General features: G+C 35.8%; 1 protein-coding gene across 6 annotated transcripts in view; it reads left to right on the forward strand.

Moving 5' to 3' along the window:
• RAPGEF6 (Rap guanine nucleotide exchange factor 6) overlaps positions 1 to 13,344 on the forward strand; it is a 234,471-nt gene that overhangs the window by 72,318 nt on the left and 148,809 nt on the right. The gene's annotated exons all lie outside the window — the stretch shown is intronic.

Here is a 13,344-nt window from a genome sequence, read left to right on the forward strand (position 1 = left end):
AACAACACTCTGCATAATAGATATAGAATACATCTGCTTTTCAAGTATACTTGGAATACTTTTAAAAGTTGACCATAGGTGGAACATCAAGCTCAAAAAAGATTTTAAATTTTACAATTTATAGTTTTTGACCACCATGGAATTAATTTAAAAAACAATTACAAAAACAGAACTGCAACAGAATACAACTTTTGAAATTTAGGAGTGTATGTTAAATCACTTGTCAAAGAAGAATCGCTGTGAAAATGAGAAAATATTTTTAGCTGAATGAAGATGACATATCAAAACGTGGAATTCAGCTTATATCTTCCTTGCTGAGCAAGAAAGGTAGCATTTAAACCTTAATACTATGAGTATGAAAGGCTGACATTACATGAGTTTTCACATCAGGAAATTAGAGCAGCAAACTATACCAACATAAATGAGAAGCAAAGAAATAATAAAGATAAATATTAATATCAATGACCTGTCAATCAGACTTAAGAATCAGCAAAGGCATAAGTTAGTTCTCCAAAAAGAATAATAAAATTGATAAATCCCTGTCAAAAATAATCAAGAACAAAACAGATATTACATAACCAGTGTCAGGAATTAAAAAAAAAATAGTGCTATGGATCTAATGAACTTAAAAAAAAAGTAACGAAAGGATATTATGAATATTTTAAGCAAATAAATTTGAAAGTTTAGAGTCAAATTCCTCAAGGTACACACCTTAACAAAACTGGCACACACCCTTACACAACTAGAAAATCTGCATAATCCAATATCTAGGAAGAAAATGAACCTGAAATTAAAGACCTTCTCATTTAGAAATTGTGACCCACATGGTTTCACTGATAGATTTTCTAAACATTTAAAGAAATGACACATAAAGTCTAACAGAAAACAGAGAAAAATTGAATGTTTCCTTAGCCTAGTTTAATTTTTTTAAATTGAAATATTGGTGACATATAACATTGTGTAAGAGCCCAGTTTAATTTTGAAAGCAAAACCTAACAATATTACTCAAAAGGGGTATCACAGGTCTTTTTTTTTTTTTTAAGGAAAGTATATTTTAAAATCTTCAAATGTTAGAAAATGAAATCCTAGTGATACATATATATGTACACACCATGGCAAAGTTGAATTTATTTCCAGAGTTGTGGGATTGATTTAGTATTTGAAAATCAGTGTGATTCATTATATTAATATCTTTAGGGAAAAGAGTGAGATCATCTCTATTGATACAAAGAAAAATCACTTGATAATACTCAAAGTTCATTCATGAGGACTTTTAAAACATAGCAAGCTAGGGAAAGAGGGAAATGTTCAGAACCTTATTAAAAGTATCCGCACAAACCCTGCAGTAAACATTCAAAACCTTCTCCTGGCATTTGGGAATATGTTAGAGCTCACCAATTCCAAATCCAGTGTCTAAAAAACCTTGTAAGAGTGCATTTAGGCGAGAGGAAAAAGATATGAAATGAAAATATAAAACTGTCACGAATGATGTGATTTACATATAGAAAATCGAAAACTGCATGTGAACTCTAGGAATTAATAATCACTTCAGCAAGGTCTTTCAGTACTTGTTCATACACAGAAATCAATTCTATTTGTATTTATGAGTAATAAAATATTAGAAAAACAGAATTTAGTAAGCACTTATGTCAAACATCCATATATATCAGAATAAATCTAACCAAAGTATAGGAGATTTCTATACAGAAAACCATAAAAAAAATTTGGGCTCTTCTTAGCTCTGAATTAATTGAAAGAATCAATTTTTATGATATAAATTGTCTCCATATTGATATAAAATTCAGTATAATCCCCATGAAAATCCCAGCAGATTGTCTTATGGAGATTAAGAAACTGACTTGACATAAAATTGGGTTGACCAAAAAGTTTGTCTGGGTTTTCCCGTAATGTTCCCATAATGTCTTACAGAAAAACTCGAACTTTTTGGCCAACCCAATGTTTATGTCAGGTAATAGTTTCTGCAATGATTGTATTTAATCCTGAGCTTCCCAGGTGGCATTAGTGGTAAAGAACTTGCCTGCCGATGCAGGAGATAAAAGAGACACATGTTCAATCTTTGGGTCTGGAAGATACCTTGGAGTGGGGCATGGCAACCCACTCCAGTATTCTTGCCTGTAGAATCTCATGGACAGTGGAGCCTGGTGGGCTACAGTCCATAGGGTTGTAGAGTCAGATACAACTGCAGCGACTTTGCACGCACACATGCATGCATATATAATACTTTAGCATAAACCAAACAAATTTTCAAAGACTTTGCTTTTAAATACTCTCAAAAACCAAAAAATTCAATAAAAAATGAGATGCCACATCCTCAAATAAGGAGGACCTTTATCATTCATAAAGGTATTTCTTTTCCTTAGATTATCTTATAAATTTAATTAGATTCTAATGAAAACTACCATCAGAATGGTAGTTGTTTTGTGCCTAATGCGTTTGGAACAATAAAAAAGCAAGGGCTTGAACAAACCTGAGAAAGATGAGCTCTTTCATGGAAACCTAGTAAGTTTTAAAAATAGTTATAATAATTCAGAAAAAAGAAAAAAATGTACTCTTTAAAAAACCAAGTGAATTTAATATATGTAAAATAGTTGGCTTAATTCTACCGGGAATTTTTATTTCTGGTGACTTTGTTGTTCAGTTGCTCAGTTATGTCTGACTCTTTGCGACCCCATGGACTGCAGCATGCCAGGCTTCCCTGTGTTTCAGTCACCCTGGAATTTGCTCAGACTCACGTCCATTGAGTCGATGATGCCATCCAGCCCTCTCATCTTGTCATCTCCTCATCGTGCCCTCAGTCTTTCCCAGCATCAGTCTGTTCCAATGGGTTGGGTCTTCATGTCCAGTGGCCAAAGCATTGGTGCTTCAGCTTCAGTCCTTCCAATGAATATTCGGTTTAATTTCCTTTAGGATTGACTAGTTTGATCTCCTTGCAGTTCAAGGGACTCTCAAGAGTATTCTCCAACACCAAAAGCATCAATTCTTCAGTGCCTAGCCTTCTTTATGGTCCAGTTCTCACATCTGTACATGACTACTGGAAAAACCATAGCTTTGAATATATGGACCTTTGTGGGCAAAGTGATGTCTCTGCTTTTTAGGATGCTGTCTAGGTTTGTTACAGTTTTTCTTCCGAGGAGCAAACGTCTTCTAATTTCACGGCTGCAGTCACCATCTGCAGTGATTTTGGAGCCCAAGAAAATAAAAGTCTGTCATTGTTTCCATTTATTCCCCATCTGTTTGCCATGAAGTGATGGGACCAGATGCTGTGATCTTTGTTTTTTGAATGTTGAGTTTTAAGCCAGCTTTTTACTCCTCTTTTACCTTCACCAAGAGGCTTTTTAGTTCCTCTTCACTTTCTGCCATAAAGGTGGTGTCATCTGCGTATCTGAGGTTATTGATATTTCTCCTGGCAATCTTGATTCTAGCTTTGCTTTATCCAGCCTATCATTTTGCATGATGTAGTCTGCTGACTTTAAAAGACAATATTTTGTCCATGTCTTTTTAATGGGATATCCATGAAGAGAGAAGGAGTCAGTAGTTTAATTTTTAGTAGTAAGGGCAATATTATAGAAGATTTTTATATGTGTCTATAGAGAGACAAATAATTATGTGTATGTCACATGTAATTATAGTTAATATATACATAAATTTATAAATGATCTATACATACATCATTGGGAACCAAGATTATGTAGTATCAGGAAATTGATGGTAATATTAATATGGTTAAAGCTATTACATATGTAAATACAACATACATGTGTATAGTATGAAGAGAAATGATTTGTCATTAAGATAACATTTAATTGGATGTGACTAAATTTACAAATTGTAATTAATACAATACAGTTAATGACATATATATTATGATCTTTCAGAGTCATTTTTCCCCAATGACTAAGTAAAGCTATAGGGCAAAATTTGAATAGAATGTATCATCATTTGTCTTAAAATTACTTCCCAAGTTGGTTCACTTTATGAAAAAGTGTGTTTCTTAGGGCTATTCATTGAAAAGTAGTTTTAGTAATTCTTTGTGGCTATAAGAGCGATTCCAGATTATGATCAGTAAATGTTATTTTCCCACTAAAATGATACAGTGAAAGTGAAAGTTGTTCAGTCAAGTCCAACTTTTCGACCCCATGGACTATACAGTCCATGGAATTCTCCAGTTCAGAATACTGGAGTGGGTAGCCTTTCCCTTCTCCAGGGGATCTTCCCAAACCAGGAATCGAGCCCAGGTTTCCCACATTGCAGGCAGATTCTTTACCAGCTAAGCCACCAAGGAAATGTTAGATTATATCCCATGTGAAGTAGGAAATGTATTAGGCTAGCAATTAGTGTCAGAAAGCAAAGAAATACCAAAAAAACTATGGAAAATTCGTCAGAAGTTTGTAACTTAAAAGGGATAGCTTGACTATCAAAAAATAGTGTGAAAATTTTTTAGCAAAAAGTGAGTGTTAGTCGCTCAGTGGTGTCTGGCTCTGACCTCTTGGACTGTAGCCGGCCAAGCTCCTCTGTCCATAGAATTCTCCAGGCAAGAATACTGGAATGGGTTGCCATGCCCTCTCCAGGGGATCTTCCCAGTCCAGGGATCGAACCTGGGTCTCCCACTTTGCAGGCATATTCTTTGCTGTCTGAGCCACCAGGGCAGCTTTTAGCAAGAGGGGATATTGAAATTGATTAAAACCTTTTTTTCTACATTTGTTACAGTGATCTGTGCTTTTTTCTCCTTTGATCTCTTAATATGATTATTAATAGATTTTTATAATAGTATAACTACCCTTTGTAATTGTACTACCTAAAGGCTGTGGTGTAATTTAACAGACACAAATCCCATAACCCAGGCCATGACTGTTAATGTAGCACTATTTTCAACATTTAGGGGTCTGTTTTTAGTGATGGGGAATGTGCTGTGCTTAGTTGTTAAAGTTGTGTCCAACTCTGTGATCCCATGGACTGCACTCTGCCAGGCTCCTCTGCCCATGGGATCTCCCAGGCAAGAATACTGAAGTGAATTGCCATTTCTGTCTCCAGGGGGTCTTGCCGACTGGGAGGTCAAATCTGCATCTTCTGCATTGGCAAGTGGATTCTTTACCACTGCCCAGGAAAGCCCCTTATATAACCAATAAAGGCTTGTTATATTTGTTATATTTTTTCTGTTCTTCTAGGCTTAACTTAATAACTGAATTTAGAATTCTTGCATTCATTATTTTTGTAGTGAGATGTTACCTTGTGATTTAATTTCTAGGACTCTTTTCATTTATGTATCCAGATTCTGTGGGCCTTGGGGCTTCAGAGGTGGCTTAGTGGTAAAGAATCTGTCTGCTAATGCAGGAGATGTTGGTTAGATCCCTTGGTCGGGAAGATCTACTGGAGAAAAAAATGGCAACGCACTGCAGTATTCTTGTCTGGAAAACCCCATGGACCAGAGGAGCCTGGCGAGCTACAGTCCACGGGTTGCATAGTGTTGGACACGTATTACCAACTGAACAACAACAGTTCTGTGGGCCTTACTACTTGAAGGCTGTTAACTCTTTTTCTGCGTTTGATGGAAGATTTATTTTTTTAACCTGGAAAGATTCTTCCATTTACATCCATTGTGATTGCTGACAGGTTTGGGTTTACTTTTACCACATTATGTCATTTTTATATATTATTTTTTTTCTCTTATTATTTTTGCTCTCTATATAAGATAGTGTGTTCTTTTTTCCACTCTCAACTCCCTCCCCCAATACTCCGTTAGATACAGTGTATTTGGTCTATTCTTTTCATGCTAATTCTAGGCTACTTAAAAATAACTAAAGTTAATAAGTTAGCAAAGTTGATAAAAGGTTATTACTGGTGACTATTAACAAAACATAATTGCTTTTGACAGTAATACTTACTGATTTCACAAGTTTTGTCTTATAGTATTATTTTATGCAGTCTTTGTTTGCTCAGTTTAGCCATGTATTTAACGTTTCTTTGCTTTTAGTTATTTCTTGAATTTGAGACCTTACTTATGGTACCATTTGTGTTACATCTTGGGCCACATCCTTTAAATTTTTCTTTAAGAAAGGGGTTTTGTTAGTAAACATTTCAGCTGAGTATATTGTTTTTTTCTTTTTCTTTCTTTTGCCTGAAAATAGCTTTATTTTGTATTATTCTTAAGGATTATTTTGCTATGAATGCACTTTTAGGAGAATAATCATTTTTTTTTATCAACAATGTATACTGTTTTCTGGTATCCATTGTTTTTTGAGAGGTCAGTTATTCTTTTAATTGCCTTTCCTTTATAGCTGATCTTTGTTTCTCTTATGGCTGCACTGAAAATCTGTTTATCTTTTCTGTGTGAATTTGCAGTTGTAGTTTCTAAGTGTCAGCGAGTGTATTCTCCTCGGTTCTGTCTCATCACAACAAAGATTTGAAGTGACGGACATTAAAGTCCTTGGTGCGTCACAGCTCTTGGGTCTTGTACAGACCACGTTATAGCTCTCACGTCTCAAACAGACCGTGTTACAGCTCTTAGACAAATCAGTGTTACAGCTCTATTTTATTTAGAAAATAACAGGAGAATCCATCCTCCAGGCGTGAGGGCATGCCAAGCCAAAGACGCGAACCAGAGCACAGGAGAGAGAAAGAGAGCGAGAGCCCTTTGGCTCCTTGTTTTATGTTTTTTCCTCCCCCTGGGCCTGCCCGATGTAAATTGGGCTAGCCAGGAGTGCTGTTTGTTCTACCTGAGGTCCTCACTCGTGTCTTCACACCTTCCTTTGTTCTGTTTTCGCGTGCTTTTCCCTTCCCTGTCTTTTAGCCACCGCCATTTTGGACTCCTGTTTCCTATTCTAACTACCTAACCTAAATATACTGCTTCAGATTTGCTGGAGAGTTTTGATCTGTTTTGTGTTTTACTTTGGCTGTGCTAGGTCATTGTGGCACAGGGGCTTCTGTAGTTATGGAGCACTGGCTCCAGAGCATGTGGTCTTAGTTCCCTGATCAGTGACTAAACCCACATCCCTGTGCTCGAAGGTGGATTCTCAACCACTGAACCACCAGGAAGTCCCTTTCTTGGACATTTTAGAATAGCTTAGTAAAAATAATCTCAGTTATTTTCTCTTTGGACATCATCTTCATTTTTCTATTATCACCTTCTTGAACTTGGTTTAAATATGTTAAGTATTTTCAGCTAATTCTCTATATTAAGATTTTTTTTCTTCTTTTTCATCTCACTCTGACTTTGTACTCTGCATTACTATTTTTTAGCTCTGTTTTCCTAATTCACTAATTCTCTTTTTAGTTAGTTCTTAATGTCGACTTAAAAAATACACAATGTGAGAGTTTCGAGTTAAGTTTTATTTGGGCAAAGTGAGGACTAAAACCCAGGAGATAGCACCTCAGGTAGCTCTAAGAAACTGCTCCAAAGAGGCAGGGAGGAAGGTCAGTATGATTGTGATTTGGGTGAAGGGAGAATACATGCAGTCAAGCATGTGTTTTTGTGTAGAAGCTTTCTGCTAGTCATGAGGAGCAGACTAGCTCCTAGTCTCCTAGAGGAGCTAGTCTGAAGCTCTTCATGAAGGATGTTATGAATTGGGCTCATAAAATTGGCTCCTACAAGTATCTGACTATCTAAACACCTATTCTGCTTCATTTTTCTTTTTTACTTTCTCTCTTTCACTTTGGGTAATTTCTGTTGACTTGATTGCATCAGGTCTAGTGATCAAAGGCATTCTTCATCTTTAGTACCACGTTTTTGTTTCTGACACTTTCATTTTGCTCTAATACCTTTCTTATGTCTGTTCCATCTGTATAGTTATATTGTCCACATTTTCTGCTGAACCATTACCATGTTAATTATAGTTTTAAATTCTGTCTGATGTTGATCTGGGTCTTAATTTTCATCGATTGCCCTGTTGATTGCTTGGTCTCTTGTCAGTGGATTGAGTATTTTTTTTTTTAATTCTTTTTATTTTTATGTGAGTTACTGTTTTGTATTTGATACCAATATTGTGTATTAGGGCAGTAAAGACAGAAGATAGATAGTGTTTAGGCCTGGAGAGGAACACATCTCTTCTGATAGAAGTGAGCGAGGTCAGTAGTTTCAATTTTCTCTACTGTTGCTTTTGTGTTCAGGGCTGAGACTGGTTTTTTTTCTGAGTGTTCCTGTTCCACCCTCACTTTTAGGCCTTCTCTGTGCCCTTGTGTTTCAGACAGGATATATCTCCATGTTCTCATCCTTCTTTCTAATGTAGATGGCTATTTCTTGTTACTCACTATTTGCTAGCCTGGCGGTGGGGAGGGAGGGCACTTGGGGAGGGTTTTTTTCTTTTTTTTCTGGTCTTTATCTCTTTGGTTGCTATTTATAATCTCTGGCTTATTTTCAAGTTTTTTTTTTGTTTAAAGTTTTTTTCTTTATCATAGCTTTATATTTTCTGATACTTCTAATATATTGGAATATTTGCAGATGTGATTCTGCTACCTTTTCTGTCCATAGTTGTTCATCATGTCTCTTAGGTTTTGTTGTAGTTGAGGTTGGTTTTTTTTTTCTTTCTTTCTGTTTTTAGTTTTGGGGTTTTCATGGGGGGCAGTTATTTGTCTCTTAATGTGTCTTGAACTTTTAGGTGTGGGGATTCTTTGAGGTTTGGGTTAAAGTTGCATTCTTGCAAAGAGGTTTTAGATTTATTTTTGTCTCTTGCATGTATGTATGTTTTTTGTCCTAAAATTCTTTGAGTTTTCTTATACACTTAAAGTATAATGAATTAAAACTATAGACCTGCATTAAATATGGCCTCTGTCTTGAATTTCCCCCACCCTCAGCAGGTCTTTTCTCAGTGCCAAGCAGTTTTCCTTCCTCTCCCTTCTGCAGGATAGACTTAAACCTTGCAGTGAGGATGTAGCTCTTGGAGATGAGTGAGTCTCTTATGTATTCCCTGTCTTTAGTGGATTCTCTAACCATCAAAGTGGAAAGTCTTGCCTTTAAAGTTGAGAAATCATCTGGTAGGTTGGGTCTTTGTTGCTAGCCTACTTCCTGGCATTTTACCTTCACTTCCTTCTTTGCATTTGGATTCCTACTTTTGTGCCATTTCAGTATGTGTTTACAAGATTTCACTTTTTAAATCTAATCTCACATTTCAATTGTATTCAGCGAGAGTTTAATCTTTTATACATTGTTTGCTGCTTTCTTTTCATTTGGTACTTCCCCCCCATATTTTTGAGGCTTAGAAACTCCTTTCCTAGTTTTAATTTACTACTATTTCTGTCTTGAAAATCCTTTATCATTTAAATCACTGTTTTTGCTGGATACGTGGTAGATATTAAAAGATCTATGAATCATTATATTGGAATTTCACCTAAACAATCTAGCATATCCTGTGGGATAGAATGGTATGAAGGCAATGAACTTTTTAGTCACACTTAGTTTTTTGAATTGTTACTCATCCATTTGTGTGAAATAAAAAGTTTTATGAGGCTCTATACCATCTGTTAACAGAAAGAGTAGCTATGTTGTCAGCCTTAAAGGATATAACTTATAGTTTCTGATACTTGGCCTGGTGTAGTGATTTAGTAAATAAGATCATTTTTTAGAAGAGGAATTGAATCTCAAAGAGGTGACATGTATTTGCTACCTGTACAAAATTCTGTGGTTTTGAATTAGACTGCCAACCCCTGTGTCTTCTGGATTATATCTTTCAGAAAAGTAATATTCAGTAAGTTATTCTGCCTGCCTGTATATTTGTTGAGTATCTTATGCATACTTGAAAGGGCTTAAAATCTTTAGGGAGAAAGAAAGAATTTAATGCCCATTTTGGGAAACATTTTTAATAAGTGAGCAAAGATGAATATAAATATAATGCAGTTCTTATACTAGAGAACTTGTAGTGAGGTGGGCTTATCTAATAATTACAGGTAATATACCTAGTGCTGTAGAAGGGGTAGTACCTTCTTGGGGCAGAGATAGGGTTAGTTGAACTGGGTTACAAGGTATATATAGCTTGCCAAGATTTTAGCAGAGGAGGAATGACTTTCAGGCAGAAATAATACAAATGAATGCAAAGACCTGAAAGCAGTCCTATTTATGAGAACTCTGGGTTGTGTACACATAGTAAACCAGTCAGAGGAATGTCTCCTGTGGTTATTGAAGAGATGGCAATTGAGATGTTCTTACATGATCGGTAGTATTTCAGCATATGAAGATAAAAAGAGTAGGATAACAGAAATTGACATAGGTAAAGTTGCTTAGCAGAATGTAAGTTACTTATGTATCAGTTCAGTTCAGTTGCCCAGTCATGTCCGACTCTGCGATCCCGTGGATTGCAGCATGCCAGGCCTCCCTCTCTGTCATCGACTCCCGGGATTTATTCAAACTCATGTCCATCAAGTCGGTGATGCTGTCCAACCATCTCATTCTCTGTCGTCCCCTTCTCCTCCCACCTTCAATCTTTCCCAGCATCAGGGTCTTTTCAAATGAGTCAGTTCTTCGCATCAGATGGCCAAAGTAGGGAACCATGAATAGTCACAGTGGCTTGACTGCTACTTATTCCTGAACACTCACACTGGAAACAGAACAGTTTAGACATTGATTTTTTCTGAGAAATCATCAGGAAGTTTTGCATGTATCATTGAAGCTTATATGTGAGAGGATTTTTTGTGGGGAGGAGGATGTGGGCACAGTTTCTTCAGACTTCCTTGTGTAAGATAAAGTGCTAAAAATATTTCAGCAATGGAGCAAATATGGCTTGGGATATCAAATGTAATAGTGTAAAATTTATTTGGTATCCATTAGAGGTCCATTGTAGCATTTTGAACAGTGGATGACATACTGTTTTATCTAGGTGATTTACCTGACCGTGCCAGATGGAATTGGAGAAGATCATGACAGAAGCAGTAAGTTTAGGACTGAAGTGATTAAGGCTTGACTAAGGAATGATGGTAGTGGGAATGAAAAAAAGGCATCATGAAAGGAATTTCTAAAAAATCATTTGACAATTTTGAAGAAATGATTGAGGATAAGATTTGGAAGACAAGCAGAGGAGTTGGAAATGTTGAAATTTCATTCTTGAATGACTAGGAAATTTTCGATATCAGCAAGTGATAAAACATTAGCAGGAGAAGTAATTGTGGGAAAAAACTGAAATTGTTATTTGTTATTTATTGAATGTGAGGTTAATTATAAGTCTACTTTAGAACATGTCAGTATGCCTCTGTAAAAGTGATTTTTTTTAAATTGCGATGTAATTTGTAATTTTTAGTAGATAGGCAAGGTAGTCTTTTTCTTTCCTTCCAGTTTTATGGGATAATAATAAATATTTATTTTATTATCCTTCCAGTTTTATTTATTGTGTATATATAAATTTATACAATTTACATACAGCACTGTATAAATTTAAGGCATAATTATTTGACTTACATCATGAAGTGATACAGCACAATAAATTTAGTGACCAGCCATCATCTCGTGTAGCTAGAAAGTTAAAGAAATAGAAAAAAATGTTTTTCTTGTGATGAGAATGCTTATTTACTCTTAACAGCTTTCATATATAACATGTGTGTCACTCAGTTGTGTACGATAGTGTTTGTTTATCATGTTGACATTACATCCCTAGTACTTATTTGTCTTATAACTGGAGGTTCCTCCTTTTTTTTCTTTTTTTAAATCTATTTATTTTAATTGGAGAATAATTAAAATATTGTGATGGTTTTTGTCATACATCTGTATGAATCAGCCATAGTTATACATGTGTCCCTTCCACCTCCCCCCAACCTGTCCCTCCAGGTTGTCACAGAGCACTGGCTTTGGGTGCCCTGCATCATACATCAAACTCACACTGGTTGTCTGTTTTACATATGGTAACATATGTTTCAGTGCTATTCTCTCAAATCGTCCCACCTTCTCCTTCTCCCACCGAGTCCAAAGATCTGTTCTCTATATCTCTGTTTCCTTTGCTACTCTGCATGTAGGATCATTGGTACCATCTTTCTCGATTCCATATATATGCCTTAATTTACAGTATTTGTCTTTCTCTTTCTGACTTGCTTCACTTTGTTTAATAGTCTCTAGATTCATCTGCCTCATTAAATCTGACTCAAATGTGTTCCTTTGTATAGCTTTTGAGTAATATTCCTTTTGCATTCTCATCCTTTTGAGTAATATTCCATTTTGTGTATGTATGACAACTTCCTTACCCATTCATCTGCTAGTAGACATCTAGGTTGCTTCCATGCCCTAGCTATTGTAAATAGTGCTGCAGTGAACATTGGGATACATGTGATGTGTCTTTTCCAATTCTGGTTTCCTCAGGATATGTGCCCAGTAGTGGGATTGCTGAGTCATGTGATAGTTTTATTCCTAGTTTTTTTAAGGAAACTTCATACTGTTCTGCATAGTGGTTTTATCAGTTTGCATTCCCACCAGCAGTGTAAGAGGGTTCCCTTTTCTCTACAGCCTCTCCAGCATTTATTGTTTGTAGACTTTCTGATAATGGCCATTCTGACCAGTGTGAGATGATTCCTCACTGTGGTTTTGATTTGCATTTCTCTAATAATAAGTGATGTTGAGCATCTTTTCATGTGTTTATTGGCCATCTGTATGTCTTCTTTGGATAAGTGTCTGTTTAGGTCTTCTGCCCACTTTTTTGATTGGCTTGTTTGTTTTTCTGTTACTAAGCTGCATAAACTGCTTGCATATTTTGGAGATTAATTCTTTGCAGATGTTTCCATTGTTATTATTTCCTCCCATTCTGAGTGCCATCTTTTCACCTTACTTATAGTTTCCTTTGTTGTGCAAAATCTGTTAAGCTTAATTAGGTCCCATTTATTTGTTTTTATTTCCATTACTGTGGGTTGTGGGTCATAGAGGATCTTGCTGTGATTTATGTCAGAGAATATTCTGCCTATGTTTTCTTCTAAGTTTTATAGCTTCTAGTCTTACATTTAGGTCTTTAACCCATTTATAGTTTATTTTTGTGTATGGTGTTAGAAAGTGTTCTAATTTCATTCTTTTATACGTAGTTCATCAGTTTTTGGAAAACCACACCACTTGTTGAAGAAACTCTCTTTTCTCCATTGTGTATTTTTGCCTCTTTTGTCAAAGTTAAAGTGTCCATAGGTGTAAGGATTTATCTCCATGCTTTCTGTTTTGTTCCATTTGCTCTATTTTTCTATTTTTGTGCCAGTACAATACTGTTTTGTTGACTGTAGCTTTGTAGTATAGTCTGAATTTAGGAAGGTGGATTCCTCCAGTTCTGTTCTTCTTCCCTCAGCCCTCGTCTCTAGGAACCACAAATCTGATCTATTTTACTGTGAGTTTGTTTGTTTTTGAAGTATAATCAACCTAAAACACTTAAGTTGAACTAA

Source organism: Muntiacus reevesi, chromosome 1 (genome assembly GCF_963930625.1).
Source record: "Muntiacus reevesi chromosome 1, mMunRee1.1, whole genome shotgun sequence".
Taxonomy (NCBI): Eukaryota; Metazoa; Chordata; class Mammalia; order Artiodactyla; family Cervidae; genus Muntiacus; species Muntiacus reevesi.